Source organism: Stylophora pistillata, chromosome 2 (assembly GCF_964205215.1).
Source record: "Stylophora pistillata chromosome 2, jaStyPist1.2, whole genome shotgun sequence".
Lineage (NCBI taxonomy): Eukaryota > Metazoa > Cnidaria > Anthozoa > Scleractinia > Pocilloporidae > Stylophora > Stylophora pistillata.
In genome coordinates, this window is record NC_142520.1 from 56598758 (window position 1) to 56607497 (window position 8740).

Sequence of the window (8740 nt, forward strand, 5' to 3'; positions counted from 1 at the left end):
GCAAATCAAGAGCTTTAAACCTGAAAATAATCATCTAATGTAGGGGGTTGAACATCAAAATAGGTGCTTGTAGTTGATGTATATAAGCAGGTACGTGCATTCCTAAGCAGAGCACACACTGAATACATTATACCTACTGGACTTAATCCAATCTTTAAGTTCTTCTAAAATCTAGGAAAGCGAGGTACGTGACTATGTTGCTAACTACCCACTCCACAGCTTCCCTGACTTTACTTCATCCTTGAAAATGAATTCTGAGTGGATAGGCGAGGTCACCATATATACACAGTGGTTGTCCACTGGTATCAAATGAATGCTGCTGAAGGTTAGGAAGGAGGCCAGACATTCTTAACATACCAGCATCATGCCTTTTACCCTCTGAAATGAAGATTTATAGAGTAACCATACTTGGATTTATATCAGTAGCTAGTGTTATAACACTCTTGTAGCTGCAGGTAACTGTTGAGTTACAGACTGTGATTTAATTTTTTTTTTCAATTTTCCAACTTAATTGGTTAACAGCCATTTTGATTTAGTAGGGGCTGGGTTATGGATATTTGTGTAAGGATTCAAGGGTAGGCTACATTTAATGAAGCTCTTACCAAGGGGCTGACTACCAAAAATGTTTCCTGATAGATTTGATCTTTCCAGCTCACTCCTGTAGGTGTTGATACCGTAGATCCTCAAATCAATTAGAGCCCAGGGAGCTTAATTCAAAATTATAAGAGAATGGGGGGGGGGGGGGCGCTTATTCAAGGGGGGGGGGAACTTAATTGAGAGGGGCGCTTATTTAATTTTTCCCAAATGGTGGCCTTAATACGTCATCTACACATAAACAAAATTAACTATTGACATAAAAAACTGATCCTAGAGTTTAACTCACCATTAGTGCAATGTACAAATCTAATACTACATGACGAAAACTATGCATCCTTTGCTGTCTCAGTACTCATCCACAAAATGAGGGGAGGGGAGGGGACACTTATTTGAGGGGGGTACTTAATTTAAATTTTTGGTCGATAGGAGGGGCACTTATTCGAGGGGGCGCTAATTCGAGGATTTACGGTGGTGACACTTCAATTCAGTTTCAAATTTGGGGGCTTAAATAAAGGGAGGCATTACAGCAGAACGATGCACACAATCGTATTAGCTTACCAACTGGTCCATACAAATTGGCTATTAAACCATTTGGCGCAACAAATGATTGAAACTTTAGGGCATGTACCCTTTTGTGCCCATTGGGTACACGCTGGTTCTTTCCTGGGCGACAAATTGGGCGAACTGTCAACTCTACAAACCCCTAGCAATTCTCAAAAGCTGTTCCCTTTCCATGGACAGCAAGAGCAAAGTCTTCCAGATGTTGGCTTCTCAACCAGGATTGATCGAGATCTCTTAGCAAGTATCCAGGATTTGTGTAAGTAAAGCTAATCACCTCGTTTAAGATTAAGCTCAGCTCGGGCACTGAACGACCAAAGCGAGGAATCATATCCGAGAGACGACATGGGTAAGAAAAAAGTTTCAATAAAATCAACAGTCCTTTCGTTCCTGAACATACCGTGCCATTGGCACAAGCAAATATTTCTTGAATTGCTAATGCCCGAAGAAGGAGAGGCAATCCTGTGATGCCAAACCTGAGCTCGGCTGCCAACTCTTCAGGAGAAATGACGTCATAAACATCGTCAATCCTTTCATACTGCTAGTAAGGATGTTGCCTTCTCATCGTTGTGATTTCATAAATCGCCAGGAAATCTTCTTCGTCAATCTCTTCATCTCTAAGAAGGTAAACGGATGCTTCTAGGATAGCTTTTTTTTAGGCTAAACATGGCGAGATTGTTACAGTAAAATCCTCGCACTCGGATCGATACTTTTGTTTACAATCTAAAGTTACAATTTTCGTCAGCACGACTACGAGTACGAGATACTAGTGCCAGATCTCGCGCGGTTAAAACTCTACTCGTACTCGTTCTCGCACTCGAATCTAAAGCTCTCTAATAAAAGAACCAGCTGGTTTTATGGTCTCTTCAACTTTTCTCTCAGCTTTACAGTCCCTGCAGTTTTAGAGATGTTTTGAGAGGTGTCTAACTTGGAGCAACGAATCCTTCAATACAACAGTTTGAGTGTGTACAGCCAAGGAAAAATGAAACACCGTAAATTTGAACCTTCTTACCTCCACTTCATTTTTTCTTGCTTTGTTTCAGTGAATTTAAATGCCATTTTATCGACTTTTTATCTTCGGATTCCAACGAAACCGCTGGAGCGTGTCTAGGCAGCTAGTTTTGCCTGCGAAATTGGTATGATTATTATTTTCGGAACTATCTGCAAAACAGTTCTATTCATATCATTCATTTCTTTGTACGGGAGAAAGCAGTGGAGGTAAGATAGGGTCTAAAAGTACTTACGAGTGACCACGAGTGAGATTAAACCAAAATATCTCAGTTTTGTCAATATGACGTTATTACGGAATCATTTTCGCTTAATTTCGTGAAATAATGACTCAGTCACGAAAACTGAAGTTATTCACTGTATAAATGCATAGCGGACGATTTGAAAAACATGAAAAACATATGCGATAATAGTTAAAAACTTGCAGTGTGGAATATACATTACAGATTGCACAGTTACGATAGGTTGAAAACAAAAACGATTTTAAGAATAGTCATAAATATCAAATGACCATTTTATTGACTCTATTTCTAACAACCCAGACCGGACCGAAAGATTTAAAAAATCTTTCTTTCCAACAATGGCGTCTAACGCCCAGTTCTTGTAGTCAAGCAAACCTAAGCGTTTTTCATTGGTATGTAACTGTCGATTCTTGTAATTCCCAGTCCCTTTAGACTCTTAATTTTAAAGTCAAATGTAAGATTTTCGTATTTTTTAAATATTTAAAGTATACTTGTAAATTCACATGTATTTCACCACTTGGGTGCCATTTTTGAATATTTTTAATAAACCTTCTATCATCATCATCATCATCAACCCAATGATGTCAATGATCAACCCTTCACTTTGGAAAATTCCATTCAACTTTCAAATGTACTGCCGACGAGAGGTCTGGACAAGTATATTGGGTTTTGCGTCGTAAACTCACTACTCCTAGCGTCAAAGTAATAGTTCGGCTATTTTCTTAGCTTATATATCGCTTGGATCGTGAACAATTCGTATGAATATATGTTTATCATGACAACTTTTTATTACACCTAACCTCTCCGTATGATTCCAAATAGAATACAACAAAAGCCGTGGGAACTAGGCAGCTAGACACCATTGGGGGTACTTTGGGCGTTTCCGCGCGCTTTAGAAAGGGTTTGCGTGTTTCTTGTCAAGTTCGGTAATGGCTGACTTATAAACTAGAAGCGTAAAGACTTCACGCGCTCTGAAGTTGTATTTTTGTTACGGTCGAGTAGAGGAGGAGTAGATGACAGTGGCGGAACGTTGGTTACGTTGTGTCTCAAAGGAAATATTCAAATCAAACGCTTAGCGTGTCTTCAAAAAGTTAAATAACACGGTGATATAATAAAATATACGTTTTCCTGTAGTTATGGTTTTTTAAATATATTTTTTGGAATTTTTTTCAATTATCGGATGTATGCCGGGGAAAATATTAGTCTCCTTTCTAATAGGTATTTGATGAAATGATGTGAATTTTGACTGCGTAATGACGTCATAGTAACAAAACTGAGATATTTTGATTTAATCTCATTCGTGGTCACTCGTGGTCACTCGTAAATACTTTTAGACCCGATCTTCCTGAAATCTGCATCTTTTGGAAGAATTTGGGTATGTTGGTTGTTTGCTTTGCCCAACAGCATTTTTTGCAGATAAGTAGCAAGGAGGTAATATCTTAGGTTAACAGAAATGAGCTAGGAAACGTAATAACCAGCCTAGTTATTAAAATTACTCCATGCAGATATCTGCTTACCTTACCGCAAAATAACATCAGGAACATATCTTTGTATCGACCCATAAACTTCCATGTAAACAACAGAGAAATCAAACATTGACAGAACTTTTATATCATTTAGTTTAACAGGAAAACATCAGTAATGTCTTCAAGAATGTAGGTGTATGAATTCACATTCATGCTAACGCTTAAAATAATATTTACACTGCATTGATCATATTCAAGAGAAAGTGATTCCCATAATGGGCGTGAAAGTCATTCAGCTGTTTGCTTCACAACATTATTGATATTGCCAGGTTGTAACGGTGAAGATATTGGAGGTAAACTTCATTACTTTGCAGTACAATTACTCTATGAATATAAGGATAAATGCCGCAAGCTTGTAGTTCTGAGTTGATTGTTGAAATGTTGTGCATGAATTGTAAGATACTCACCTCTCCGAGGATTTGATTTCTATACAACCTGCAATGTGTGCCAGACAAAAACTAAATTTATGAGGCACTCAACATTTCAAAGTAAAATCCTTCCATAAAACCTACACTTACCTTCCATGCTTTTTGCCCCGACGATCGCGTTCGAAGAGCACGTGCTTAAAACTAGTTGCCAGACCCTTTTAGTTCCCTTTACTCCGCCATTTTGAATTCTCAGGCGGGTTACCGCTGTACACCCGTTCCCCGTTCGCCGTTCGCCGTTCGCCGTTCGCCGTTTCCCGTTCCCCGTTCCCCGTTCTCCGTTCCCGTTCCCCGTTCCCGTTCCCCGTTCCCCGTTCCTCGTTTTAGTAACATCCTTCTTAAAATCGTTTTTGTTTTCAACCTATCGTAACTGTGCAATCTGTAATGTATAGTCCACACTGCAAGTTTTTAAATATCATCGCATCTGTTTTTCATGTTTTTCAAATCGTCCGCTATGCATTTATACAGTGAATAACTTCAGTTTTCATGAGTAAGTCATTATTTCACAAAATTAAGCGAAAATGATTCCTTAATGACGTCATATTAACAAAACCGAGATATTTTCATTTAATCTCACTCGTGGTCACTCGTGGTCACTCGTAAGTACTTTTAGACCCTATCATTTCTGAGGGCGTGAGACATTTTTCTCCTTTGGCGTAGTCCCTGGCGCTGACAGCGGGCGGTTCTGAAATATTCCAAACAATGGATCCTCCGTGAGAAATAGAGTTTTTCATGTAATAAATTTGAAAACGTTGTACGCTGACGATGTTGATGACGGAGGTCATACTTAAACTCTTCCCTTTGGATTATATGTTCCAAGCATGATGAAGTTACTGTATGCACTGGTAGATGTTATAAATAAAGGTGGCTATTTTGACCTTATAAGTGTCGAATAGAGTCCCAGTTAGCTGTTTTTCTTACATCCTCAGGGCATGTCGTGCGGGAGGTTATGTATAACTCTGGCAGCCCTACAATGTATGGATTCCAAATAATTAAATTCGTTTTTATTTGTGCAACACTCCCAAATTGGTAGAGCATATGTGACCGAGGGTAAAATGACTTTAAATTTAATCGGCTGCGTTTGATCAGATTGAGCTTGTTGACGAACTCTCTCCTGAGCTCTGATATGTGGTTTTTCCACTTAAGCTTGTTGTCAATAATTACATCTAACAGTTTAGAGCTTTATGAGATGCTGGTTAGTTTTTAAACTGCCTAAGAGACCGATAAAATAATTTCGTTTAAGGATCACTCCCTCGCGCTTTTTGGGGTGTGGTACTAGGGAGTTATGTTTGCACCGGAGGGCGAGTTCATCTAGAGCTTGTTCAACGTTGTTGTTACCGTACCTGGTCTACAGATTCACCAACAAAATACATGGTAGTATCATCGGCATACAGGAATATCGTTGCAGTGTTAACTGCTTTCGGGAGATCGCTTGTGTACAAGGCGAAAGGTATGAGACCGAGTACGGAGCCCTGTTGTGTGCAACTTTGGTATTCTCAGAGGGTACGCCATTAATTACAGTATCCTTTTCCCGTTCAGACAGATAATCTCTTAGCCATGCCAGTAAGTTTCCCTTGATTCCAAAGTTGGGCTCTAGCTTGTGAAGAAAGACTGAGTGCGAAACGCAATCAAAGGTCTTCTGGAAGTCTATGAATACCGCGCCCACAACTAATTTGTTATCGATTGCTCGTCGCCGAGTTAAAAGTTAAAAAGGGAGGAAATTTACCTTGAAATAAAAGCTAGCGCTAAGAAGTCACGACGTTTCGACCTCTCTGAGGTCATTTTCAAGTGAGTAAGTTTTCCAAATCAGCATAAATATGTTGAAGCAAGTTGAAGACGATAAAATGTGGCGAACGCTAAAATATGTAAAAAAAAGGGTAAACAATATACAATGGAAGAAAATAAAAGAAGAAAAGAATAAAAGAATAAAATAATCGTTATAAATTTCTGGAGGGTTTGAAAAGTCGGAAATGAAATCAAAGTGTTTGACATGGGATGGAATTCGAAGCTAGGTCCATCTGCACTTTTGTGCCGTGACCGAAACCGTGCTACTAACTTGGTTCCAAGATACAGTTTGCTCGGAAAAACCTGGCACTAGTTGACGCAAACAAATTTCACCGCGACCGCCACATTTGAGACGTTTGTCAAGTTTCCTTCAGTAGAGTGGAGGGCTGTGTAGTTGTGGTGGTGAGTTTAACCTCCTTGTAAAGATGTTTCAGCTCCTTAACTTAGAAGTTGATTATTTAGAATCGAAATATCTCTGTAACTTTTGAAATCCTAACTAAATCTTTAATCATGGCCCGTGATTCAACTGAATGAGAAAGTCGAGTTTCGCAGTATTGAACGATAACTTCGTGGTACTTAGTTATTCCTGAGGTTTACGCCTTTATTCATTATCTCCGCGTCGTAGGCTTTTGATTCAACTAAAAAACTACAAATCCTTCGTGCGGTTGAATCTTTGGAGCTAAGGATAAAGTTGAGTTGAAATTCATTGTTAAATTATTCATATTAGCCAAGTAACTGTAAGTGGTTGTATAATTATAAAGTTGAACCAGGGCGATTCATAAGTCAGCAAACGAAATAGAACGAAAAATCTATTTGGAGCTCTTGCTTTTAAATCGTGTTTTACAAATTCTAGGTCCCAAAAAAGAAGGCTGCTCCATTTACATAGTTACTAAGTCATCACCACATATCGGAGCTGGAAAACACAGTCATGTACATTGGTGTACTGTGGATACAGCATACTTGAATAATGATTTTTTCGATTAATATCAACACAGCATCTGCCAGCCAATGAGATGTGACCAATGCGTTTGTGATTTCAAAGAAAGTCATACGATGCAAGAAATGGAGTAATTACAACTATTAAAATTGACCTTGTTACATTTTACACAATGCACTGCTCATGCGATTGTGTTAAAGCATGATCTGTGAGCAAACTTCAGTTGGGAGTCTGCATTTTATATGAATAGGTCATGGGCAGTAGAACCATGAATTCTTGTCCTTGCTTGTTGTCTTATTTGTTGTTCATCTTACAAATGATACTTTGCAATGTGTGAATCCAATGCTATCAGAGGTTAACCTTCTGACCCCCTGATCCCGAGAGTTTTGTTCACATCCATAGTCATTTCAAACCCAGTCATTTTGTTCCCAAGTGAAGTCAATTTGTACCCAAGTTTGAGTTGGATACATGAATACATATATGGTATTAGACGTTTTGCTGTGGAGTATCGTTGAGTATTTTGTACGAGTTGTGCCGTATTCTGACGAGCCCTACCGCCTCGTCAAAATACAAATAACTAGTAAAAATTCTCACCGATAGGACACGACAAAACGTCTAATAAGTTTTTTATCGTACAACGCGCCAAATTGTTATTTCAGTGCGGGCGAACTTCGTAGATATTTATTTACGGTGAGTGCGTGGCAGAAGTATGTGAAGCGGAACGGAATTGGCGCGTTGTTGTATTTTTTGGAGAAATATTCGCCAGCCCTTCCGACTCTTCGTCGTTAGAAAAATGATTTAAATTGTCCGCCATTTTTTTTGTAACTTCAATCCAATTCGTCGCTTGCTCGATGCGAGAAAACCTGTCTAACCGGTTCTCCGGATTACAAATACCGTGTGATATTTGTACTCGTTTTGGGCGTTATTTTTACTCTGGGGAGTGTAGGTGGATACTAAATTTCTTATTCCTCTTACGTGCTAAAACATTGAAATCAAAGACTGAATCCGCTTACTAGAGAGTCAGAGTCAGACACACAGGTTCTTAGGGCAGAGAAAGTGAGCAACTCTTCGTTTTTCATGTCATAGAATTTGAAATCTAAAACCAAATTCTCGGCGTCAGTGATTAGAAATAGCTGCGCATATTAACTTTAAAAGATATTTTGGTCACGTCCTTATTTTCGTCGTATTTTTTATTTAATGTCTAAACGGGATATTTATGATTACCCGTTTCATTAGTTTTGGGGCTCACCATTTAACGTTAATCGTGAGCCCCCAAAAAACACTGCCTAGTTGTTACGCTAGTTCTGCGTAACATATCCTATTTATTAAGCTCGAATTGCGTAACTTTTCCTTTTTGTAGGTGATTTTGCTGTTCACACCCCAATTTGAACGTGACTTGTTCTTTAAACTTCTTTTATATAAGTAGGTCATTGGTAAATCTTGTCCAAATCCCTGTTGAAGTCTGTTTGATCAAACGAAACCGGTCGGATGAATAAACAAAGTTGACAAGATCTGTTGCTGCATGCCGCTGACTGGTTTTTATTTAAGAAAAGGTCAACTGTTCGCTGAATCAAAGACGCAGAGTACAATGGCTCGAGAAATCGGCTTCTAAAACTCTGGCATGGGGTAAACTATCTAGCCTCATCAATATTTAGTTGGAAA

At 38.9% G+C, this 8740-nt stretch overlaps 1 pseudogene across 1 annotated transcript in view; it reads right to left on the reverse strand.

Annotated features, from left to right (window-relative positions):
* The window catches only part of LOC148740562 (uncharacterized), a 4901-nt pseudogene extending 445 nt beyond the window's left edge, over positions 1 to 4456 (reverse strand). Inside the window, exons 1-3 of the transcript XR_015996857.1 lie at positions 4450 to 4456; positions 1156 to 1815; positions 1 to 378 (exon numbers count right to left, since the gene is read on the reverse strand). The exon at positions 1 to 378 is cut by the window's left edge and continues 445 nt beyond it. The product of XR_015996857.1 is annotated as an uncharacterized LOC148740562 (transcript). The remainder of the gene's footprint in view (positions 379 to 1155; positions 1816 to 4449) is intronic.
* Positions 4457 to 8740: the final 4284 nt, after the last annotated feature.